Here is a 27,530-nt window from a genome sequence, read left to right on the forward strand (position 1 = left end):
CAACACCAAATAAAAAGTTTAAAGCTTGAAAAAATAAATAAAAGGGATTTTCATAAGCTGAAAATCAAGAGATCTTGGAGAGGTTTAAGTTCAAGTTGGACCATAAAGAAGACTGAACACCAAAGAACTGATGCTTTCAAACTGTGGTGCTGGAGAAAACTCTTGAGAGTCCCTTGGACAGCAAGGAGATCAACCCAGTCCATCCTAAAAGAATCAACTCTGAATATTCATTGGAAGGACTGATGCTGAAGCTGAAACTCCAATACTTTGACCACTTGATGCAAAGGGCCAACTCATTGGAAAAGACCCTGATGCTGGGAAAGATTTGAGGGCAGGGAGAAGTGGGTGACAGAGGATGAGATGGTTGGATGGCATCACCACTCAATGGACATGAGTTTGAGCAAGCTCCAGGAGATGGTGAAGGACAAGGAAGCCTGGCATGTTGCAGTCCACGGGGTCGCAAAGAGACAGACACAACTGAGTGATTGAACAACAATAATCTTATTTTACAAGTGAGGACACTGAGATGTCAGTGGAGGAAATAGTGTGACTCTCATGGGAGATGGAGACATCTTGAACCTCCCACACCCCCGTAAAGGAAGTGCTCCAAATCTGACCTCTAGTATTAGTATGAGCAAATTACCTGAAGTACAATATTCAATTGTTAGACCGTCCTTGAATACTTAAATGCAACTATGTACCTTGCTGATTTTGGAAAGGAAAGGTAGAATAAAGAATTCAACTTACTTTGTTCTCTAGCCAGCTAGCCTTTTATGTGTTTTCAGACATACGGGACAGACTATACTGAATCATCTTATTTCAGAAGGGATGATTAATTACAAACAGCAAAGGTTAAGTCAATTACAAGTATTTTCTCCCAAGGTGATTGGCGTTACCATACCTACCAATAAAATCCACTAGCTTCAGGTGCATTTTATTATAAGGCCAGTTCTCATCTAGGTGTGACAGACTGAATCTTGGATATCATCATTAAAATCAGCGGGAATTCTAACAGAGTCAGAAGTGTGGAACTGGGTGTACCAGCTCTGAAACTGCAGATGCTCATTTAATACCCCTGCTAATTTTTCAAGCGAAAAAATGTATCCCATCTGACAGAGTAACCCAAAGAATCTCTCCAGTGCAGGCTATTCGGCTCTAAATTGAAAATTACAAAAATGACAATAACTGCACATTAAATTAAATTTCCTGCACTTCACTCCCTCCTTGTTATGTTCCTAGTTCTTAACCTGGTTCCTAGTCTTAACCTGGTTAGGAATAGGGATCCATTACCAAGAACTAACCCTAATAAAGTCTTGATTGCAGGATCCCTACAGGAGGAGAAAACACTTCCTGGTCACAGAGAGAACAGACACCCACATGGATTCAGTTGTTCCTGAACTGCCCCAGCGGCTAACCAAGATATTGCAAGCAGGCAGAAACTGGCAAGTCACTAGCAGTTCTGTTCCTGTGTATTCAGGGATCATCCTGTATATGCAGGGCCAGGTTAACCAAGAGACAGACAGAGCGTGTCCTTGGGGCCCAGAGAGACACAGAGAGAGCAGGACACCTAGGAAGAATTTGTTTTGTACCATTTCAAAAAAAAGTTTAGAATTTTTAAAATTGCAAATTCCATGGAGAAAATAGCACAATGCTTTCAGCGCTTGTTTTTCTAATGATCAGTGATGAAGGAGCAGTTTTGTTGTTTTTTCTCCCCAGTCCATCATGGACTGAAGTAACTATAAATTTAAATAAAAATTAATTACTCAAAAAAATAATTTAAAATAGATATATATTAAAATAGGGCTTCCTTGGTGGCTCAGATGGTAAAGAATCTGCCTGCAATACAGGAGGCCTGGATTCAGTCCCTGGGTTGGAAAGATCCCCTGCAGAAGAGATGGCTAACCATCCAGTATTCTTGCCTGCAGAATTCCATAGACAGAGTCTGGCGGGCTATAGTCCATGGGGTTGCAAAGAGTCAGATGTGACTGAGTGACTAACACTTTCACCTTCCCTTTTTCTCATATATAAAATACAAGCCTAAACTTTTTTCAGTATTAGATCCAAGCTACATAAAATTGGCTATAAAGATCTCCAAACATGCACTCTCGTGGCACACCACAGCTGGTCTGCAGACCCCACTTGAAGTAGGGCAACTCTAAAGGGCTTAACTGGGCTCTGATTCAGAATAATCATGGCAGTGAGGTGGTTTGGGTGCTCTTTTCATTAATATTTTATCAGCCTGATTTTGCTACCAGTAGGACTCAAATCCCAAATTACTAACTTTAGCACTGTTTTTCCCAGAATGCACTCAGCAAAGTAGATTTGTTAACCTTGCTTGGTGCTTCATTCATCATTCAACATTTACTGAACACAACTCTGTGGCAGGCACTGCTGGGAACAGTCAATGGTAGCTGTTGCCCTCTTTCATCTAGTCAAGAGACCACTACTAGCTGTTTTTACTTCTTTCTTTTTGCCACAAACTTTCAAGCTAAACCTGCCCAAGTTGAAATTAGGTCATCATTAGCTGGTGCCTTGTTAAGTGCTGTATGGGAACTTCACTTTGTCTTATTCAAATTCCTTCAACTTCCTTTCTTCTATTCTCCTACCACACACCCCCACTTTTAATTTGTTACTCCTCCTTGAGGTATCTGCCCAAAGAACTCCAAGACAAAAGGAAATCGCAAATATTAGTGATTCAGGCTGACTTTCAGAGAGGAACCACGAAGTCCACAGCCGTCGCTGATCCTGTTGGAATCATTTCTATGAAACTGACTTGAATGACTTTTTATGTATCTGGAGTTCCTTGTTCTCTTTTTATCACAGAAGGCTAAGACTTAACAAGAACCTTAATTAAATTTGTTATATTCTAAGGGGGAAAAAAAACAATATTTCTTACAAAATTAAGTGTACTTTGAGGCATTATACACAAATCATGCATTTTCAAACCTTATTTTCTTTATAAGCTTTATCAGTCATCAGTCAAATTTAACAAGATTTTCTTTAAAAAAGTAACATCTCTGTAGATCAAAGTCACATCCCCAAAACTCTAGGAACTGCATCCTAAAAACCTAGGGCTACAAAAAACACTTCTAAACACATTATCATTTTAAAGTTTGTTTTTGCTGCAAAACCAAATAAAACACTAGTAATAGCCCCTAGTGTTTTAAGTCCAATGTATTGTCTAAAATCTAAGCACTAGCACTTGACATTTTTTACTTAACTCAAGAAGAAAATGTGAAGGAAAAAGTTAAACTGCCCTCCCACATAACATGTTCCAAATAATTTCATGTCTACCATAAATCTGCCTTCAGTATAGATCATTGATATATTTTTTAACTTTATAATTAAGGCCAGCTATAACCTCCATTGGAATAGATACCCTGGCTTCTTTTACCTCATGGATAAAGCCAACCATAAATAATCATCCTATATTGACTGAAACTGCATTATTCCCAGAAATGCTAATGATCTCATTAATATCCTGTTCATGCTTTGCATTACTCCGCTTAATTTAAAGCAAGACCACAAATATTTTTCCCTATTTAAGTTGCATAAACGTAGCATATATTTCATCAAGTTTAATCACAGGTAAGTCTAATGAGATACATGGGACTTTTAAGAAATGAAATGTAATATCCAAACTAAATTTGCTATTCTCTGCAGGCCCAATAAGTCAGCCAACCTCTTTAAGTAAATCATAAGCAGAAATAAAGTTAAAGCTTTACAGGCCCAGAGATTTGAAACTTCAAAGTGTCTATTACAAAAGACCCAAGGAGAAGATGTACAGCTTGCAAAAGGAAAACAGACTTTTCTATCTTTAATTATCTTTTGTTCACACGGACACCTATGATTATATCTCTTACACATATAAAAACCCCAAAACTCCCTTTGTATTCCACACTGCCACAAAGTACATCTTCCAAAATATACCCCCTCCTGGATTATTTTCATTTTACATGAAAACTTTTAATGTAGATGAGGTCACACATAAGGTTCTCGTATATTCTCTTTCTGGCATCATGTATCCATTTTTAATGTTCCTGTCACCTATGGGCTACAACCATCCTGAATACTTCCTACTGCTTCTCTAGATCTGATTCATCTACATTATCTTTTTATTTATTCATTTTTACACATTTAACTTCCTTCAGAACCTTCTATTTTAATTCATGTAGCATCATGTGATCCTTAGCCATTCCCATCAAACCATCAATCTCTCCAAGGGGTGCAAAGGCAGGCCTCTCTCATTGTGCAAAGGCAGGCCTCTCATTTTTCCTCCCTACCACTGAAAAAACAAATACACCAAGTTAGTCTGCATCTCATAAGTTAAGGGCCATCACAGATAGCCTCCTGGCATTGAAATAGCACTGTTCTTTTCCACTGGCACTCAGCGTGGTCATAGGAACATTGCCAGCTTTGACTAATAAATAGACTTGACATTCCTCAAAAATCCAACATGTATTCTACAGTCACATTGAATATGTTTTGTTTATGATCTTAAGGATACAACACATACAAGTGCATTCCTTTAGCTATTACAAAGAAATAAATATCATGATTGAAATATTTAGCACAGTAAAGCCAAACTATCAGTGTTAACCAGCAATCAAACCTCTTCTCTTTATTAGGTTGTTATCTATGGCAAAAATATACCTTATTATGATTTTCAAATTTAGGAGATGCTCCTTTCACAATTTTAGGGGGAAAAAAATTTCTACATAGCATTTTCTCCCATTCTATACTTTAGATATAGAAACGCTAATTCTTTACAGAAGTAAAAAGCACTGCTCTGGAATACCACAGAGTCTGCCCAACCAGCCTCACCATCATGTTTCTGGCCTTGTGTTGGGGTCTCTGTCTCTATCACAGTTCACAAGACACTTTTCACAGTCAGCCTTCTACCTCCTTGATGGTGTACATCAGTCCATCTCCTGTAAGATCCATCAGGACCCACAATAGTCTTCTCATTCCTTAGAAGAAGAATTATATAGAAATATATTCAGAAGCCTCAAATGATTTTCTAAGCTTCACCAGTGCAATCACAGACTGAGAAAATACCAATTTCCCTTAGGCAAAATCCTAATCCTCTTCTTGAGGAAATTCTATTCATTTTTATATCAATCTTTAAATTGTCAGCTCTAAAATTTACCACATCATGTCCAACTATGCAAAGCAGCAGGTGTTCAGATATGCAAATTAGCCATGATGCAATAAACAAGAAGCAAATAAAAATAGAAAATTAAGTCAAATAATTATTTAATTAGCTATGTCTTTGGTGTTCACTGTTACTTCATGAACATATGGAAAGTTAAATGTTATAATGCACTTGGAAGTATTTTACAAATTGTAAAAGCATCATTTGGAACTTTATAAGTACCTGACACTACTTGAATAAATTTGTGGTATATAAAGGAAGGAACAAATAAAAGTAATATATTGTTTATATATTTTACATAGAAAAGATAGAAACCATAATAAAGCATCTATCTATCAGTCACTACAGAGCTTCATGTTCAAGTTAGTCCACATTTTGTTTAAACAGAAAGATATGAATGTCAGGAGTATCATTATGCCACCCGTACTTTGTGAAATATGAGAAAATTCAGGCCAGCCTTAAGAGTCATCCCAAGATTTCACAGTTACATGATAGACCCAATACAAATTTTTACCTGCCAAGTTTAATATTAAATTGGAGGCTCATTTCAGAAAAAAAAAGTCAAAAGTATTGACCGCGTGGGAAAAGAGAGCCACCAAAATTCAACTGTCATGCAGATGGGAAATAGTTTTACTTACAGTAATACAGCCAAGAAGTAACTTTGTTTTAGAGAACATTTGCATATTTTTAGACACTACAAATATATTGGTCAGGATTTTCCCTTCTCAGTGGTATTCATTACTTTGTATACACCTCAAAATGCCGAAATATATCCTGCTTGTGACAAAAGTACAAATTTGTAAGGTAGGTCTTAAATAACTAACAATAAGATATTTTGTACAACACTGAAATATATTGGAGACATATTACAGAACTTTTCGGCAGATGCAACTAATGTACTTTATTTGCCAACCAGAAGGTCATGATGATTTGTGGGATGTCAAAGGACACAAATGGATAGATAAAATATTAGAAGCCATGTATGAATTAATGAGCCATTGTTAGAACACAGTTTTACTTTTCTTGCTCAATTCTTTGATGATTATCAGATAAAGAACAGAAGTCAGCAGGGCCCATTGGGCACAATTTCTTTTTATTTCACTGTAATTCTTACAAAGCCCAGCTCTATTTAATTGCTACTTCTAGTTATGGAGTAGACCCTAGGTTAACTCAAGTGTTTTCCCTATATCACTAAGACTAAGTGTATAATGGGTTTTTCTCCCTCTTTTGAAAAGCAATTTACCTTCAATTTTCAGTCTACATTTTTCTTTTTAAAGAATTAAAGCCCAAGACATCTCTTTAAGACTGCATATGTGGGGAAATCATAGTCCAGCCAAAGGCCACCCGTAGGTCTATCTCTCTTGCCTCTGCTCTCTGTTGTTTAGTTGCTAAGTCATGTCCTATTCTTTCCCAGTCCCATGGACTGTAACCCACCAGGCTCCTCTGTCCATGAGATTTCCCAGGCAAGTATACTGGAGCGGGTTGTCATTTTCTTCCCCAGGGGATCTTCCCGGCCCAGGGATCAAACCTGAATCTCCTGAATTGGCAGGTGGATTCTTCACCACTGAGCCACCAGGAAGTCCCTGACTCTGCCATGCTGAGGGGCTTCCTCAGCACTCCCCACCACGTCTTCACCAACGAGCTAAATAGCACCACCACTCTGGCCACCCACCTTAACAGGTGAGGGTCAAGGCAGCCAGCACAATAGTGGAAAAGGTTAAGATAAACAGATCCAATGCAGTTTCTGCTTCTCAAAAATGCTGAAATCTGTAACACGGGGCAGCAGTCTCACCCAGAAATTAGCAGCATTATGGATTACAGTGTGAGGCTAGAAGAAGATGCTAAGTAACACCTGATTGTCCTGTGTAGCATCTACTCATAGAAACAATGCTGATGTTTCAGTAAACATTGTTGAGAACAGGTTAGTCAACCTCTCTCCCATGTGTTTTAGGTCCCTGGTAGGACAGCTGCATTTGGTGACCACAGCTTGCACTTTAGAATTTCACACGATTGGATTTAAATCCTGCCTCTGAGAGGAAGCTTCTCTGATCTTCAGCAAAATGTCACTAGCATGGTATCTACTTCAGAGTGTTGATGCGAGGTTTAAATAAATAAAGCATCTAAAAACACTTCATACATGCTAAGTGTTTGATACTAATTTTTATTTCTAGGTGCAAAATGCCCAGCTTCCTCCTAGGGAACTAGGATGAGGCTAGATGAATGGGAAGCATGACAGGATACACAAGCCTTACAGAATAATCTGGCTTGCCCAAACTGCATATCTAATCACAAAAGCCTATGAACATTTAATTGAAAAAAGTAATAGCAACCAATTAATTTTTTTTTAAATAGAGATCTCCTGTCCAGTTCTGCATGAATATCAGTAGTGAACACTTCAGTGAAAGATCCACAAGGCTTCCAATATATCTCAAAATCTCATGAAAGGTTTTTCCCCATCAGTTGCAATTTCAGAAGCTATCTGCCAGACTTGTAGGCTTAAAACCCCACTGGAAGGCTAATTCGACAATCATGCTCTGGCCCCTTGGGGCAACCACAAGGTCCTGAGCCTGGTCCAATACTTCCCATAAAGTGGAGGCTGTCACCTAGGCGTCACCTAGATTTCAAAGGTACACAGAAAACCTTGGTAACTCTTTTTGGGTCATCTGCCATTTCCCTTCTCTCAGTCATTTACAGAGGCTCTTCCTCTCTGAGGCAGACATGAGAACAGGCTGGAATAGATTCCAAAACTCATGCTGTCTTTCCTGCCTGCTCACCCCATCACTGACATCAGAAAAGCCTCGTGCGGGCAAGGACAGCAGCGCCCAGAGCCAGGCCTGCTGTAGACCCTTCATCGGTGTTGGTTGAATGAATGAGCTTCACTCATGGGTATTGGGAAGGGATCCAGCCAGTCCTGAATCATGGTCTGGCCCTTTACCTCATTGGAATTCTGTCAAAGGCAGACTCTAATCCAATTAGAGAATCAATATCCAGAAAATATCAGAGCTGTTTTAGCCATGGCTTTTTCTACTCAAGGTTATTATTCTCTAGCATTTTAATGCTTTCAAATGGCAAAAAACAGTAGTAATAAAATGAAGCCACCTAAAATTAATGAACAGACTGAAGTGACATAGTACATGATACACAAAGAGGTTCAGAGAATAACACTGTAAAACTAATTTGAAAATTTACTTTAAAAAAAAAACATAAACTAATGTAATGGGACAAAAAGACCTTCAGGAAGGACAACTAAATTTAATATCATTTTGAAAGTCCTCTTTCTGAGACACTTTTTTTAAGTTAAATACAACAACACCAAAGCAGCTTGGAAAATTAATGTCCTTATTTGGGCAAAATCAAATTCAGTTATCTTGGACCCTGACAGGCTCCACCATTTCTCACTGTAAGAAGCTGAACATGAAACTGTGCAAGCCAAATCCATCTCCCTAATTGCCTTGGTCACCATCACATGCCATTTGGACAGGATGTCTGCTAAATAGCATCCAAAGGCCAAATAAGACATGACATTGAGAATAATCTAGTTCCATGCTTCCTTTAGTCCGGTGTGACTTGAAGGACAATGGTCTACACTGAAAGCGTAGGAATTGCCAGCGTTTATGAAAATACCCACAAACTTCTAGAATGTTAGGACTGGAGGTGACCTTCAGTGGTCACTATTTCTATGTCTTATTTCTCAGACCAAAAAAAACAGGGATGCAGTTATGTTCCCTCTCTGTGCACCTGTGATGAGAGAGCTTTACTCTATAGCAGCAAGTATTGGCCTCCACAGTGCCTAGACTGTATTTGTCTACAAGCAGTTGCAGCGTGTTGTACTATTAGCTACACATCTTTCCTCCCCCCACTCACCCTCACCTCTCTCTCACACACACTCACACGCAAACGCTACATGTGCCTATATACACACACTGCATGCACACACACAGACACACAACACACTTACATATAGTATTTATATATACACACAGTTACATACACTCCACACACACTTACATACCACCCACACAGTCCACACATACACACTTAAATACACACCACACATACAAAACGCACATATATACAAACACACGTGTGCACACACACATGGCAATCCATTATTGGAAATTTTTGGAAGGCAGTAACCAAGCTATTCGTAGATGTGGTTCCAAACCTGTTAGGAACTCAATAAAACTTGATTGAATAAAATTACAGAAGGCTCGATCAATTCCCATATTATGAATTCATTGCAGTCTCAGTGATTCTTTTAAATTTTCCTTAAGCCTTTCATTCTGTCCCTGTGCAGGCCCTGGCTGACGCCAGGAGCTCTGCTTCTGGAGTGGGGACTGGGAGTCTGTGGAGCTTCTCCTTCTGGTCCTGCCCCAGCCCTGCCTACTGGGATCTGCGGGGCCACAGTGCCACCTGCTGTGGGCATCCTCACAGTGACTGAGGAAAAGCTGCCAAATACTGTGGGATGCCTTTGTTCTTCAAAACACAAGTCAAACTGCAATTAATCAACATTTATTAAAATTAATTCCAACACGTTCATTAACTTTTAAGGGAATTACAAGGCACACGGCATTATTGAATGTCTACATGAAGTGTTCTCTCCAGGAGAGAGAACAACATTAATAGGATGGGAGGCACTGAATCCAGGGTTCTCAGATGCTGAAGCACTATGTGGCTTACACAGAAAATTATTAATATGCCCTTCAGTCAGGTCTTCCGAAACAGTAGACTGAAACCTTGCATGATACCTGCCAAATGTGCTTATCCTGCCACCATCTGCAAATATGTGCTACCCCACCTTTTTCAGAAATGACATTCTGACTGTTTAAGATCTGAGGTATCATTTAAGAACGTGTCTTCGAAGGACAAGACCTAACTGTATCAGTGACTTACAGCTTTACACCACCTTAACCCTACCCACTTAAAAAAAAAAAAAGGATAAATGTGTGTTTAAACTTCCTTAGGAATTAGTCCACATAGGATTCTCAATGCATTTTAAAAACAAGAACCCAACTTCAGACTTCGGTCCCCCACATATGGAATTCTATTTTTGTAGGCTCACAGAGAGAATTTTATTTCTCTTTATACTGGGAAGTAAAATATTCAAAGATCTGAACATAAAAGAATAAACGGTTAGGGGTGGACAGAGCAGGACTAGGAAGAACAAGGTGAATTTTTCTTTCATTTTGAGTTTTTTGATTTTGGAGTCTGCGGGCCTCAGAAGCGATACAACAGCGCCACTCTAGGGTCTTTCGTGGAATAACAGACCAGACTTTCCCAGCCTGCTTCCCCTTAGAGGGTGGTGGTGCTCACGCCACTAAGTCACGTTCAATTTTGCATAGTCATGGACTGCAGCACGCCAGGGTTCCCTGTCCTTCACTATCTCCCAGACTTTGCTCACACTTATGTCCAGTACCCCTCCGTTTGTACAAGGGAATTACCAGTTTTAACCTGGCACAAAATGTAATGTTCCGAAGTAGCCTATTTCTTTTATTTTGTAAGGTCTGAAATGTTTGAAAGCATTATGCCCAGACACCAAACAAATTACAATTTTGTTAGTCAAAAAGTACTGACTGCTCTAGATGGCTTGAATCAGCTGTTCACTTCATGTTCTGTGCAAGTTCCACTCCCTGGGTCTCACTTTCCCATCTGTAGAACGGATGGGTTTGTGGTCAATAGTCACAAATGGCTATTTAAATTCAATTTTAGATGAATTAAAATGGAATAAAATTTAAAATTCAGTCCCTTCATCAGATTAGCCATGTTTCAAGTGCTCAATAGCCATGTGGGGCCGGTGGCTACTGAACTGGACAGAGCAGATAGAGAGCATGTGCATCACGCAGAAAGTTCTCATGGCCAGCATTGGCATAGCAAATGTTCATACTTCCTTCCACACTGAGCATCTACATGCTTCCAGCAAGAAGTGTTTCAGAGACCAGCTCGATCAAGGTGAACCCTCCCAATAACATTTTGAAAAACCAAACAGAGAGAAGAAGAAAAAAGAAAGAGAAAGGAAATGAAAATGAGAGCCGGGTTCTAGGTTTGCGGCCACCTTCACAGCCGCAATCTGATAAGCCACTCATGTTTCAATTCCAGTCTTCAAACCCACTCATCTGCAAAATGAGGAGAAACCAAACGCCTGCATCCGTCCTCAGCATCACAAGGAAGGGAGGACCCAACGTGCAGCATAAATTTCAGTGGTGACAGCTCGGGAGAGAATCTGCTGACAGATCTATGTTCGCCTGAGCACAGCCCACACAGCAGGCTGCATGGTTCTCTTAAGGACAGTGAGGGGGTTTTCGACCATCGCACACTGAAGGTGTTTCCTCACAAATCCGGTGTGTGTGGCTATTACGGCAAGTCTGGCCCAGCACCGTGGACCCTGGCAGGGCTCCAGAGGGCAGCGTGCCGGGGATCCGACAGCAGGAAACAGCAAGCTTGCTGATGGTGCCTGGCTGTGTCCCGTGCCTGGAGCCCCGGGGAGGCACCTGGGCTCTCGCAGCCGTTCCACACACCCTCTCGGCTAGTCCTAAAGCCGCTCATGCCCAGCTCCGGCCAGCACGGGCCTGTGCTAGAGATCCGACCAGTGAGCACAGCTGCTGAACTCAGCTTTCCCAAATGCTCCCTTTTCTAAGAGCAGGAGGCAGGGAGAGAGGCAAACGATGGCATGGGGAAGTCTGGGGCTTTTTCCTCAGCGGTCAGTGCCCCCGAGGGAGGTCCGATGCAGATGTCCAGCTCCGTCCCCAGTCCCTGCTGAAATGCCATCCGGGCCCGCAGCTCTCAGTGTGGCAGTGGCCTCTTAAGAGGTTGGGAGCGAAGTCTGCATTGTTGCAGCTTCTCAACTGTGGTCAAGCTGGCATCTGGAAGGTTAGTGGGGGCCAGAGAAGTGGTGGTGATCCCCCCCTGGAAATCCTCCTGACTTCTCTGGAGTAGAGCCAAGCTGCACATATTGTTCTGTGCCACTCAGGCTGGCTGGATCTGGCAGGTGAGAATGGGGCCAGTGGGAAGGTGGGGGGCCAGTGAGCAGGGCAGGTGAGGGCGGGGAGGGCAGAAGGTCCGCTCCGAGGGGCCCTGAGGCACAACCTCGGGAATGTGACCTCAGGTCAGCAACCTGCGGCTCCTTAGGAGCTGGGGCAGCTGGCAGCTGTGTCACCTACATGAAGCAGAAGGCAAACGTGGCTGGGCTGTGTGCACGACAGCGGCCTTAGTGCTGAGGGTAGGGGCTGGAGGGGGGACGGGCACTGGCTGGGGTGCCCATCACTCCCTGTGGGCATCCAAACGCAACAGAGAACCAGCATGTTTATCAGCATTGTCTCCAGGACAAAAGACAACCACAGCCATTTAGACCTTTACAAACTCTTCCTTCCTACTGGCCCAGCTGAAAACACAAACTGCCGAATGGGACGCCAGGTTCTCCCAAGTCCGGGTGCTCATCATTTGTTACTGACTCTTCTAAGTCCTCCTTGTGGAAAAAAAGGGTACCTTGTGGGGTACCCTGTGGCCTGTAGAGGGGATGGGGAGCAGAGAATTGCAATGAAAAGGGCATCCAAATGAACACAGGCAGCCTGTGAATGGAAGATGGGCCAGGGAAGGACTGACTGTGTTCACTAAGGTCAGAGATCAAGTCCTGGGAACTCTTTTCTTGGCCAGCAAGTGCCACGCTTTGTCCCCGGCCACAAATGATCTGCCTTTTTTTGGCCCCACGAAGAGGGGACGTGTGCGTAGGACTAGGATAGCTATAAACACAGCTGGGGAGCAGAGCTGGAAGCAAAGGCAATCCAGATCATGTTTCATATTCAATCATCAGGGACTCGGGGTATTTTGTTTTCAAAAAAAAAAAAGAGGTGAAGTGTGAGCTGGGAGAATGCAAATTTGCATTCAAAAACATATGCAATGTTGTGTACCCTCTTAATGATAAGAATGTTGTCCTGCCTCAGCGGCAACGTGAGCCTGGGGATTAAAGCAGTGCAAACCACGGCCAAGGATAAATAGGTAAAGGCCTAACGACCCCATTTGTCCAGGCCACATGGGACTTCCCCTGCCGTGCTTCTGTCTCAACAGAAGTGGGCAAAGCAGCGATCACACGGCTGAAAGGTCATAAAAATAGCCTTTGCTTGTGGCTCTGTTTTCTAATTGAGTGAGAAGGAGAGAATGCAGGGGTATTTCCAAAAACTTCATTACTCCCTTATACAACTGGTTTTGACAGAAAATCCTCCTGCAACCCAGATCACTGAGCTCTGTGATATGAAAACAGATCAGGCAAACATCGACAGAACCCAGCCAGGACCACTTGCTGGGGCTGTTCTTTTTGGATATCATGGTTATAGTGTTTCTTTCCTCACTTCTTGTGCTTTTCTTTTCCAAAACCCTAATAGGACACTAGAAAATGTCCCCTAAAACGGTCCTATTCAAGGAAAACACATCAGTCTTACACTATTATAAAGCATATGTTGGAACTAGAGGGATGGGTAGGAAATAACCGCCTGTTTCTAACTTCATCTTCCCTTTAAGTTTAGCCCGGTCAGCTGAGTAACTACCCAGGTTCTCCTGGGTAATCTGTTATTAGGTCAAGATACTCAGCTGTATTAAAGACCACTCAAAGTTGGGTTAGGGATGAGAAAATGGGTGAAGTGGGGCCAGACAAATTTTGAGCAAGAGGAAATCAAACAAAGCAAAGAAGTCATTTCCAGAACACGCCACCCACCTCAACTAGTGTAGTTTCCCACCTGGACCGCAGTCAGGTCCACCTGAAAGGAGGTTCTAAAATAAAAGTTCCCAGTCTCAACCCCACATAACTGACTGAGATGCCCCAAGATGATCATCACACAGCCCTGTTCTAGATGGTAAAAAGAGAAAAGCATTTCTCTTCCTCAAATAAATCTCTATAAACTATGACAGTGACAATCTGATATTATTTTTCAAGTAAAGACCAGTTTGGCAAAACACTATGCTTTTCTCCAAAATATATTTTAGGTGCTAATCTTACATTTTCCCACAAGCCCCCTTTTTATATTCTTTTTTATCCAACTGTAACATACACTCCTTGATGTAGTCCTTTCAAGTCAATCTTCATCTCTCAGCTCTTTATCCCTTCATTTTCCTTAGGCAGATAATCAGAGTACCTGTCAATCCACCAGGCGGGAAATCATTCAGAAGAAACATTGAAAATAGAGGTGTTGTCTGCTCTCCTGAGGGATGTGAGGAACAAAGGTTAAACAATGCCGCCCCCACGGTCCCGGCGTCCTGCGCTTGTCTGCCTCTGATACAAGTACAGTGGCTCAGAACGGCATCTGTGGGGACTTAAACTGTGGAGTTGTGCTTCCCTTGACATGGCAAATCCAGCTGTCTTTTCTTACCACTGGGCATCTGTGCTCATTCACACCTTAAATGTTCTCCTCCTCTCTATAAAGGTGAATGCTTCAGATGAATTTAATCTTCTTCATTAGAATAAGTACCAGCAAAGAGATTTACACATCTGTCTTATTCTACAAAGAATGCTATTTAGATGCACATACTTTTATGTCTCCAGCTCGTTTCTTTATGATTAAATGTGGTGGGCAGGACTGGAGGGGGTGGTAAAGAGGGTAGAGAAAATCTGCAAAAGCACTTAATGGAATGCATTACTTTTTGATTTGAGATGTCCTTCATGTATTTAGAATCTGACTTTTAAAACATGACACAAATGAACTTAGCTACAAAACAGCAACAGACTCAGAGATACAGAGAACAGACATGGTTGCCAAGGAGAAGGGGAGACAGGGGAGGGACAGAGTGGGAGTTTGGGGTTAGCAGACACAAAATATTATATGCAGAATGGGTAAACAATAAGGCTCTACTGTATAGCACAGGGGGGCTGGACTATATTCAATATCCCATGATAAACCATAACAGAAATGAATACATATATGTGTGTGTGTGTGGTATAACTGAAGGAATACAGCAGAAACTAACACAACCTTGTAAATCAACTCTATTCAGTTTTTAAAAAAAGAAACTCACTTTTCATCTTCAGGAGGATACAGGTACATTAACCATGTCTGAGCAAACACAGAACCCTTGGCTCTTTGTCCTGTCAGGTCTTCCCAAGGAGCAAAAGTAGGGCAGCCACCCAGTGGGAATAGTGTTCAGTTCCCTCCACTGAAGCTGCTGTTATACCCTTGCCATTTTCCCTCTCCTTTCGGGGGCCGTGTAATGACCAAGCGCCCCCTCACTGACAATCGCTTCATCCTACAATCTGGGGCCACGTATTCTGTGGGGACCCAGCCACTATTTATCAGGGCACATTTGCACAGAAGGCAGCTGTGTGCGGTCTATGGTGAACAGAGGATCCAAGCAGGAACGTTCAATTGGGAGCTTGCTGTGAATCTGCCAAGAACTCTCCTGAACTCATTATTTGGAAAAGAACTAGAGTGATGCGAATAAAGATCCAGGAAAATGCAGGCCATGTCTTTGTGGTGGCTTCTCTGTACCTTGTCCGGCATAGGAGGCTGGCTTTAAACATCAGTGCAGTACCGTTTCTCTTTTTCCTTGTAGAATTAGGTTATAAGTGGTTTCATTGTTGGTGTTTTTTCCTAAATACAGGTCGTTCAGAGAACTTTTATCAAAACAACATTTTCCAGCACTTCTTTGAGTATTGGCCCCATTCTAATCCAAATTATTTTGCATAAATGTCAAGATGATTCGATAAAAATAAAGCTAGAGTCCCCTCTTTCCCTGTAACAGTCTTGCTCCTTGTTTCTAAATCTCAATGAAGATTTAGACAGTCATGCAATTTAATGAGCACATTCTGTTAGACCAGACCAAGCAATATACTAGAAAGCGCAAATTTGCAGCTGCACTTAATGTTCATGATCATTCTATACAACAAGCACAATCACTGCAATCTCATTGGTGGAGAAAATTGAGGTTCCCAGAGGTTAAACTAATTGATGAAGGTCTCAGGGCTTAAAGGGTGGGTCTGGAAATTGAACCTGATTCCAGTGCACACAGTAAGTCCAGTCCTTAATACAATACCACTAAAATAACACTAATAGACCCCTGGAGAGTACAATACACCCAACCTAGATTTCTTCTCCCTCATCAGACAGAGGTGGCAGAACAAAAAAAAAGAAAATGACAAGCTGCTTCAAAGTTTCTTCAGTCAAAAAATTCACAGAGGAAATAAATACATCAATATTTGCCAAGAAACTTATACTGTGTCATCATCAAGGCAAAGTGTATGTGTGTGTGTATTTGTGTGTGTTACAAACTCAAATGAGGATGTGAGCTGATTACATCCTCTCACTGTGTCCGTGAAGTGCCCAACCAAGAAACGCCCAGGCTACTGGTATTTTCTGTTTTTTCCTTTAATTTCCAATGGAAGAGCAAAAAAACTTATTTCAAAGTGCCAGAAGTGGATAGATTACACACAATTCAGCCCCAAGAGTCTGTCTAATCAATGTACCGGCCCGTATTTTTCACATTTTATGGGACAGCAGGGAAAATTGTTGAGAAGAGCCAATTTGCAGCTGTGTTCTTAATTATGCCTTCTATGTGAAAAGAGGCGAATTTTTCAGCGAAAGGCTGCAGCTGCATTCCTAAGGCAGGAAGCCCCGGTGTTGACAGCAGATAATGGAATGTCATAATGGTCCCAGATGCCAAGGTGGACTGCGCTACCACCTCTCCATGCGGCCTGGTCAAGACACTTGACTCCTTTGTGCCTCAGTGAAGCCTGCTGCCAAAGTGTGTTCAAAGCAGCAGGAGCAAACTGAAAAACAGATGCTATATGTGGGTAGAACTGTCCTGGATAATTATATTACCCCAAGTCACTGTCACTTGCAAAATAGCAGAGTTCAAAAGTTCCTTCCTGCCCTGAGTGCCTTTGAGCTGTTACACTGCTGAGTCACCATTGCCTTTCTCTCTCACACTGGGCAGTTAACTTTGGCCCATCTTGGAATGAAAAGTATAAAATCCTGGGGCACAGATTAGTACCAGGTATAGAGGGGAAGAATGTCAGACTGCCACCTCTGATGTACAAGAAATACAACTTTGTTTTTCTACAACTGAACTCAATTTCTAATAAAATCCCTATTTCCTGAAGGAAAGAAAGAGGGCAGTTCAAGGACCATCTCATTTTCCCTGAAATGGAATTTACTATCAGATTGCTTCTGTGGCTTGCAAAAAGGCATTGGGATATCCACTGTGTCTGAGTCATCATGTGTGTGTGTTGTCATCCCTTAAGATGTCATGATTCCTGTCATGTGACAGGTGGTCATTGTTGCATTGTTACTTGTTCCTCAACGCATGGCTCCTCATAATTCCCAGATCCCTCCAGATCATGAACACACATGATTCTGTTGCTATAAGAAATTCTCTGAGGTTAGCTGATGCTTTTTACCTCTGCTGGGCATCATTTAGGGACAAAGGAACCCTTCTATTGTTTTGCTGTCACTGAGGCGGGAGGGAAAACTTAGGGTCCCTCTGAGTAAGCAGGCACAAGACCCCGCTCCTCTCAGGTCCCCAATCCCACCTGAATTCCTATCCTGTACTCTACCCTGAAGTGAGGAGGATGGCAAAGGATACGGGGCTCATCTTTCAGGAACACACTTAATTCTCGTATGATTTCACTTCCTCTCCTATTCTCTTCCTCTCTCTTAATTCAGGAAAACTTCGTGTGGGCTCAGGTTGATCTACACTCTGAAGCCATCCAAAGCCTGGAATTGCTGTTTCTGCTGTAACATTCCTAACAAAAGCCATGGACATCTGTTGATTAGATAGAAAGGAAGAATACATGAATTCATATCTCAAACACTCCCATCCTAACATTAAGTTCATTGGCCTTACCCTGAGTATACCTAGGTGAGTTTATCTATTTTCTTCCCATCCCAAACCCTGCCAAGTGAAAAGAACATGATGATGTCTGCTTTAGCAACTGGAAGCCTGATCTCCATCCAGTAAGCACTGGATAAGCCATACTGATTGTTAAAATAAATATTGAAATTGTTCCATCTTGGTTGGGAAACAAAAGCTCTCCAACGTTACAGGTTTTGCCACTGCTAACTGTCAGCCTCAGCTTCTCCATCAGAAACTACCTGAACATCCCAGAGAATGAAACCTCGCATAACTAGGGGGCTACAGGATTTTTCTACCGCATATGCTGAGAGTCCATTCCTACAGGTCAGTTCCCGTGCCCGAGCAGTCATTACATGTTTTGAATTTTACTCCCAGCTATTTCCCTGAGACTTAGAGAGGACGACCCAAGGTGATTACTCCTGGGGAATCCTGGCACTTGAAGGTGCATATCCATCCTTTAGGCAGAGTTGTTCAGAGCCACGAGTTACTGCTAAGTCGCTGGATGGGAACCACTAATGATAAAACTGGAGAATCCTGTTTAGACATCAAGGCTGGTCCTAACAAAAGACACTGGAATTTGTTCAGAGCAACCTTAGTCTGGGCTCCCAAAGTCTTCAGAGTTTGAGCAAACAACCTCTTTATGTTCCAGTCTCTATAGGAAGTGGCAATAACTCCACCTGTTTCAGAGAGAACGAATAAAATATCAAATGAATGTAATGATCCTCTTTCCTTCCTGGATACTTCAAACTAGAAACAATGAGGGAGGGCAAATCAAGGTGTGATGGGATGGGGTAGAGAAGAGGGAAGGTTGTCACAACCCTACTCAGAGGGTCAGAGCCTGAGTGGTAAGGTGGGAAACCATGGGGCGAGGCAGAGGAGGAAGAACGCTCTGGCAGCTTATGGCAGCGGCCCGCTTGGAAGCTTGGTGCCTGAATGGGATGGGAAGTAAACGTTCCTGCAGGGTTGGGGTGCAGGGGAACAATGATTCTGTACAAGAGACTGACAAAATGAAAAGTACAAATTGAAAATAATAGCAGTTCGGTTTTTCACCGTTGGAGAAGGAAGTTACAATATGGAAAGAGGCAAAACTAGAAATCAACTTTGTAATGTTAGCTTAGAATTGGAAGTACAGCTCTCCCTTGACTTACAATAGGCTTGTGTCCCAATAAACCCATTGTAAGTTGAAAATATTGTAATTCAAAGATGCAGTTAATGCATCTAACCTACAAAACATCACAACTTAGCCTAGCCTACGTTAAATGTTCTCAGAACACTTATACTAGCCTACAAGTTGGGCAAATTCATCAGATACAAAGACTATTCTATAATAATGCACTAAAGATCCTGCGTAATTTATCAAAAACTATACAGAAAGTGGAAGAATGGTTGTATGGGTACTGAATGATCAGAAGTGTGTGTCCTTGCCCAGTCACTTCAGTCGTGTCTGACTCTCTGAGACCCATGGACTATAGACTCTAGACTATAGCCTCCAGGCTCCTCTGTCCAAGGGACTCACCAGGCAAGAATATTGGGGATATTGGCAAGAATATCAGCTGCTGTGCCCTCCTTCAGGGGATCTTCCAGACCCAGGAATTGAACCCGTATCTCCTGCACCTCCTACATTGCAGGAGGTTCTTTACCCACTGTGCCACCTGGGAAGCCCCTGATTATAAGTGTATTGGTTATTTATCCTTGTGATCATGTGGTTGACAAGGAACTTTAGCTCACCATGCTGCCTGGCAAGAGGGTGTATTGTTACTACATATGTACCCCAGGAAAAGATCAAAATTCAGAGTAAGATTTCTATTGAATGCATATCACTTTCATACCATTGTAAAGTTTAAAAATCCTAAGTTGAACCATCATAAATCAGGGATGAAATATACTAGCATAACTCATAGTTTTCAATCACACTGATACAGAAATAAACGTGTACTGTACATATTCTCACTCCCAGAATCACACACAGACACATATTTCACAGCTCTGTTCAAAAAGAGCAGCTCTGAGAACAAGATACTGCAAGAGCATTGAGCACATCTACTGCCAGATCTTGGTTTCTAAACAGCATTATCCACTAAAAGAAAGCAGGATTCCTTGGAGAATTAGCTGGAGCAGAGAAAATACAAAACAATCCTGAAATTCTATATCAAAAAGTTTAAAGGGGGCTTTAAAAATGACACAGAGATGTTAAGAGAATGGAGAAGTAGACTTGAAGGACCTTCAGATCCAGGTCAATTTGAACTGATTTGAAATAAATAACTTGATTTGGAATAAAAACTTATTTGAAATAACAGTAGTAACAGATTATACTCATTAAATAACATAAGAATCTATTTGACTATACTGATATAAATAAATCAATGGAGAGAGGAAATTTTTTTTCTTACAATAGTATATCAACTTATATAGGCAGAAAACAACTGAATCATAAAAATCATCTGGCAACTTTCATAGAAATAATCTATTTTGTTATTAATTCATTAAACATCAAAGAATGCTAAGCTAGTGAGTGTGATATTGTGATATGTGATACTGGCAAAGTCTCAAAATACTACCCTTCAAAATACCTATTAAGTATAAAGAAGAAAAAAAGAAGAAACTCTACAGTGGATAAAATTGACACACACCACCTCTGTGAAATGTTTAAAGTCAACATCACCAGTAAAGAAGCAAATAAAAAATGTGTAACACCTGAGTAGATGCAATGAAAAGAAGACAGAATCATGTCTGATACAATGACCAAAAATACATTAACTGAATTTTTTCAAAAAGAACCAAATCTAAATTAGGGATATTCTAAAAAACACAGCCAGCCTATAATCTTGAGAAAAGTTAGGGTCAGGGATAGACTGAGGATTACAGATGAAAGTAGATTAAAGGAACTTGAGAATTAAATTCAATGTATTATCCTGAACTAAATCCTTTTGTGATATAGGACAATATTAGGACAACTGATAAGACTCCGAAGGGGGTCAGAGAATCAGATCACTGTTATATATCAATGTCAATTTCTAGATTTTTACTATTCTGTGTGGTTACAGAGAAGAATATTTTTTGATTGAGATTAGAAACTATTTTAGGATGATGAAGCAACCTGTCAGCAACTTACTCTGAAAAGAGTTGAAAAAAGTTTCTTGATTCTTACTGTTTCCTCTACATTTGAAATTAGTTTAAAATAATTTTTAACTAAAAGTGAAAAATGTAAGAATATAATAAATATATTTATTTTTTAAGTAGGAATATAATTTATATATATATATTTTTGAGAAAACTAACCTATGCAGAGGAGGAGCGTGAACTAGAATTGGCCTACAACAGACACAAAAAGGCAAATAAAAGATCTCACCTATATGTGGACTTGAAAATGGTCAAAATCATAGAGGAGAGTGGAATGGTGAACTTCCTGACCAGCAGGGAGGGGGAGTGGGAAGGTGATTGTTAATGTGTACAAAGTTTCAATCATGCAAAATGAGTAAGTTTCAAAGATCTATTGACACTATGCAACATAGTGCCTATAGCTAACAATACTGTATTGTATGTACACTGAAAATCTACTAAAAGAGTAAATTTCATGTTAAATGTTCTTACCACAAATAATAATAATAGAGGCAGGAGGAAACTTTAAGAGGTGATGACTATGTTCACGGCCTTGATGGTGGTGATGGTTTCAAGGTTATATGAATAGTGAAAGTCTCTCGGTCATATCCAACTCTTTGAAACCTCATGGACTGTAGCCCTGACAGGCTCCTCTGTTCTTGAAATTCTTCAGAATTCTCTGTTCTTGGAATTACTCAAGAATACTGGAGTTGACAGTCATTCCCTTCTCCAGGGGATCTTCCTGACCAGAGATCGAACCCAGCTTTCCCACACTGCAGGCAGATTCTTTATCATCTGAGCTGTCAGGGAAGCCCCTCACGGGTGTATGCTTACCCTCAAAGTCACTGAGTTTTCATGTTAAAACTCACCACATATTAAATGTGAACAGCATTTCACATGTTGCTCAACCTCAATAGTTAAAAAAAAAGAACTAGAACTGACCCACAGTTGCTGCCAAGCACATAAATGTGATGAGTATCTGTCCCTTTGCTCTGTCAGGATAGAAAAAGCCTCTTGGGCATCTTATCTGATCCAACCATGTATTAAAACAAGGGGAATAAAAAGAATGAGATCTGGAGAATTAAGGACCAGAGAAAGTAAGTGATTAAAAACACTTAAAAGATACACCGCTGTATTATTTCAAATAGTTTTAAGGGACTAATAGTTCTAATGTATATGAGAAATACAAAGCATGGGCAATGTATCTTTAAATCTGGAATATTAAAATGTGCTCTTTAATGGCTCACATCATTATCACTGTTAGCTCTCAACCAGAAACAAAATCAATTAAAAATGATTTTAATATCTCTCATTTCTTTAGCCAAATAAAAGCAGCAAAATTAGTCATAATGGAGTTAATTACCTTTTCATCAAAGTACTGGCAGTGGCAATCTGACTTCTACTTCCTTGTAAAACCCCGATGTCTGAAAGATTCCTTAATTACACACATAGCTTATGCAAGGCAAAACCCAGCCCAATTCTCACATCTATTACCACAGAAAGAACTTCAAATTACTTTCTATGGCTGAATAGAGAAAGTGCCTGAAAAATGCTGACCCAAACCTTCTCTTTCCTAATGGTAAAGAAATTGAAACAGATCCAGCAGAGTTGTCAAGGAGACAGAAAAACAAATTAACAAAGTATAGTGTTGTGGTTAAGAGCACAAAGCCTAGAACCTGACTCCTTACCTATAAATTCTGGCTGTAACACTATAAAGCTGTATGATCTTGGGGAAGTTACTTAGCTTCTCTGTGCTTTAGGATTCTCATCTGTAAAATGAAGATTATAATAGTATCTACTGTATAAAGCTGTTGCAGAATTTCATTTTATGCAAAGTACTTTAAACTGTAACTGCCTGATGATAATCAGTGGGTATTGACTTAAATTGCTATTATTTATAACCTTTCTTTTATGGCAGAAGCATTGATCTCAGAATAGAGACCTAAGAGTTACTCAGATGCTTTCATATTTCATAGTCAAATATCCCAGTAGACACAATAAAACTATATTATACCCAAAGTAGGCCAATTTTAATGCCTTAACTAATTTGACTGTGTCAAAGCAAAGAAACCAAGTTGATCTGGCAAACAAATTATACCAGTTATTAGACTGAAACTTCAAATCATGTTGTGTGTTTCCAGATTATCTGACTATTATCTGACTAGTTTGACCAATAAAGCTAGTAAAAACAGACTATTCCATTTGTACACAGAAAAATAGTAATAGTCTAAGCTTCCCAGAGTGCTTTAACATTGATCTCAGATACTGGTGGGAACAACTTTTTTTTTTAATTGATAGTTTATTTATTTAAATTGATAGTTTAATTAATAGTTTATTTACAATATTGTGTTCATTTCAGATGTATAGCAAAGTGATTCAGTTATATATGTTTTCAGATTACTTTCCATTATAAGACCGGGAGCTGACTGTAGCTCAAATCATGAACTCCTTATTGCCAAATTCAGATTTAAATTGAAGAAAGTGGGGGAAACCACTATATTATTCAGGTATGACATAAATCAAATCCCTTTTGACTATACAGTAGAAGTGAGAAATAGAATTAAGGGACTAGATCTGATAGACAGAGTGCCTGATGAACTATGGACAGAGGTTCATGACATTGTGCAGGAGACAGGGATTAAGACTACCCCCAAGAAAAAGAAATGCAAAAAAGAAAAATGGCTGTCTGAGGAGGTCTTACAAATAGCTGTGAAAAGAAGAGAGGCGAAAGGCAAAGGAGAAAAGGAAAGATATTCCCATTTGAATGCAGAGTTCCACAGAATAGCCAGGAGAGATAAGAAAGCCTTCCTCAATGATCAGTGCAAAGAAAATAGAGGAAAACAACAGAATGGGAAAGACCAGAGATCTCTTCAAGAAAATGAGAGACACCAAGGGAACATTTCATGCAAAGATGGGCTTGCTAAAGGACAGAAATGGTATGGACCTAACAGAAGCAGAAGATATTAAGAGGTGGCAAGAATACACAGAAGAACTATATAAAAAAAAAAAAGATATACACACTATTATATATAAAATAGATAACTAGTAAGAACCTACTGTGTAGTACAGGGAATTCTACTCAATACACTGTAAGGTCCAATATGGGAAAAGAATCTAAAAGAGAGTGGAGATATGTATAACAGATTCACTTTGCTATATAGCAGAAACTAACACAACACTGTAAATCAACCATACTCCAATAAAAAACTAATAATAATAATTCCAACTTACCCAACAATCCCAAATTCCTCTCCTTTTATACTTTCTCTTTTATCCATAGCACTTCACATTCTAACACGCCCTGTAACCCAATTTTTATTGTGTTTATTGTTTAGCGGCCATCTCCCTGACTCTAACATAAGCTCCATGAGGGTGGGGATCTTGTTTTGTCCATAGGCATTTCCCAGGAGTTAGAACAGTGCTTGACACATAACAAATGCTCAATAAGTATCTACTAAATAAATAAATATAAGAATATTTATGGGAGCATTGTTGTGTTAAAAAAAAAAAAAACAAAACCTTGAGAAACAGTGAATGTCAACTGTAGGGAAATAATAAAAGATAAATAAATTTTAAAAAAACTTCATTAAGTAAAAATACAGACTACAAAATTCTATATGTATTATCACTTCAATATATAAAACTTTTAAGTAGATACAACCAATGATGACAAGTAACTTGGCCACATGAAAATGTGTTTCAATGGGCAATTTTTGTCTTGGATTTCTTGTTTCTTAATAGCTTTCATAATAAAGTAACTAAAAAGAGAGATTATAAAGAAATCTTGACCTACTATGTTTTCATTCAAAAAACTTCTGAAAAGAAGCACTTTCATTGATTTTTTAAGTAGAAAACACTTCTCAGTGAATTATTTTCCACATGAAAACACATTCAGTCCTAGAACATATCACACTCAGTCTTTCTCTAGCATTAGGAAGTGAATACTTCCCAAAATAAACTGCTAATGTGCAATATAAATCTGCTACTTAAACCTATTTAGCATTGGGAACAGTAAAAGTAAATTTACTGTTTTCCTCTCAATAATATCATTATTCTATTTTACACAAGCAATATACTTCATAATTACTTTTCAAATTGCTTTAAAGTAATTTTTCCTTATTATTCTTTTTTAAAATAAAAATTTATAAGAAGTTGGTAGAGCAGATATTCTTAGCCTGATCTTGTAAATGAAAAGGAGAAAGTTTGAATGATTACCCAAGGTCACTCAGCTAGTTAAGTGGGAACAGTACCCAGTTACCCTGTCTTGTATTTCAGTGTTTTTCCATTTTTCTCAGTAAAAATCTGACAGTCACATTCTTAACAGCAGTTTTTTAATGTACAAATGAAATATTTTATCAAGAGTCTCCTGTCTTCAGCTGAGGTGAAAGAAAGTGAAGTTGCTCAGTTGTGTCTGACTCTACAACCCCATGGACTGTGGCCCACCAGGCTCCTGCATCCATTGAATTTCCAGGCAAGAGTACTGGAGTGGGTTACCATTTTCTTCTCCAGGGGATCTTCCCAACCCAGGGATTGAACCTGGGTCTCCTGCATTGCAGCTGAGGTGATCACTCACCAATTGTTTTTCCTTTGAGGTAGAAGAAAAATTGGATTTTCTAACCACCATATCATAGCCACCTCCCATGAGTCACCACTAGGAATAAAGATTAGGCTATTTAGAATGGCATTTTCACCCCTGCTAATTCATAGCCACCCAAAGAAAGAAAGTTGATAGGAAACTAAATAAAGTCAGTAACACAATATATGTTCTAAATAAGTGGGCCAAAATTAGTTCTTTTGATATTAAGTAAAAATTTTCACCAATGTAAGTAAATGTCCAACTATTTTTATTTTCATTTTTCAGTTGACAGGATTAAATATAAATGCACATTTTCCCCTTCCCTACCTCTCGGAGGAAATAGAACAGAACAGGCTAGGAAAGGCTAGGGAAAGGATAAGAAAAAAGAAAAGGAAGGAACAAACATGACTAGAAAGCATTTTCCCCTCTAGTGTTGTATTGTCCTATTCCACCTAAACTCACCCCTTGGTTATTTTTCCCTTTAGAGGTGATTGACTTGTGCTGATTCTTGACATTCTCACTTTCCACTGGTGAAGAGCAGCCTGCATTTGCAAGATGGATGACTTGTCATAGAATTACTCTCTGAGGCCAAGTAAGAATGAAGATGCCTCCTCTTCCAGTGGGCGTCTTCCCCCTCCACTGGACCTTCATCATCAACTGACTTCATTACTACTGCATGCTCCCGTGCCCACAAGCCAAGGAGAAGAGGTGGAACAGAGAAAGGGGGCAAAGAAGAGAGCCTTGCAGTACAGAAGGGGGTGCCAGTGGTATCCAGAATTTCTCTTAATAATCTTCTACCAAGACCAGATAAAAATGCAGCACTTTTCCTAGTGTCTATAGCGGACTACTTATAGTTTTGACAGCTCTGTCACATTTCCATGAGTTCCCAACAGCATCCTACCCCACCTCACCCCACAAACCACTGGGAAGTTAAATTAGTGGAGTTTGCACTGAAGCTATGGGGTGGAGGGTGGGAGGGGTGGGGGAGAGAGAGAGATGGAGACCAGAGTACTGAGGGCTCCAGCAGAATCAAGAATAATGTAGTGTCAGATTTTAGCCCCAAGAAAATGTTTCAAAAGAACTTCTACCAAACTTGGACTTTTCAAAGTGGCTGGAAAATTGCAGGTTCCTGCCTACTTATTGATTCCCTACCCCCAAGAAGTGTTGGTAGCTGCCCAGGTGTGGTATTGATAGTGGCAGTGATTGTTGTAGTGGGGTTGGTCTATTCTGGTTTTGCTTTCATTTAATATCAAGAGTCAGAAATGTAAAACACCTTTCAGTTTCCCCTTACATTGTCATAAACAAGATATTCAGGTGGATATATTATAAATGTAACACCAGAATTTTGAGTGGCCACGAAAAATAAAATGTATGGATTCTTGAGATTTATTCTGACAGTGGTAAATATTTTCACATCATATGATTTTATAGCATAATCAAAAATTCTCCAGAAAGTAATTAGCTGAATAAAATGCAGCATCATGCAAATGTAGTCCTTTTAAGATATTGCTCTGACAATCAATATTAATAAAACCAAAATAAAAAACTTAATCAGATCAAGAAGATAAAGTTACATTTCTAGAAAAGGGCACACATGAATGCAGGTACTGGGAGGGGGGTCAGCATCCCAGCCAGGGGGGCCCCCCTGCCTGGCTCCCCTCCCATAAACCCAGCGCCCTCGTGGTCGAAGGTTGGAGTCTTCATTTGTACAATGAGAGTAGCCCAGTACAGCTCCTGGGACTGTCAGAAGGTTAAAAATTAAAGAGTTTGGTAAGAAAGTATCTAAAAACTTAGAAAATTGTGTCACTATTTATTATTTGCTAATACACTTGTCAAAGATAAAAACCATTCTTAAGATATGTGCATGCT

General features: G+C 40.1%; 2 long non-coding RNA genes across 2 annotated transcripts; one reads left to right on the forward strand and one right to left on the reverse strand.

Moving 5' to 3' along the window:
• The first annotated feature begins 11,591 nt into the window (after positions 1-11,591).
• LOC139034756 (uncharacterized) lies at positions 11,592-27,056 on the forward strand. The gene is made up of 3 exons (XR_011487297.1): positions 11,592-12,140; positions 17,797-17,992; positions 26,147-27,056. It is a non-coding gene; the product is annotated as an uncharacterized lncRNA (long non-coding RNA).
• On the reverse strand, positions 15,995-21,717 carry LOC110151906 (uncharacterized). The gene is made up of 3 exons (XR_002318202.2): positions 21,578-21,717; positions 18,578-18,663; positions 15,995-16,901 (listed from the first exon to the last, which is right to left on the reverse strand). It is a non-coding gene; the product is annotated as an uncharacterized lncRNA (long non-coding RNA).
• Positions 27,057-27,530: the final 474 nt, after the last annotated feature.

Source organism: Odocoileus virginianus, chromosome 4, assembly GCF_023699985.2.
Source record: "Odocoileus virginianus isolate 20LAN1187 ecotype Illinois chromosome 4, Ovbor_1.2, whole genome shotgun sequence".
NCBI classification, from domain to species: domain Eukaryota; kingdom Metazoa; phylum Chordata; class Mammalia; order Artiodactyla; family Cervidae; genus Odocoileus; species Odocoileus virginianus.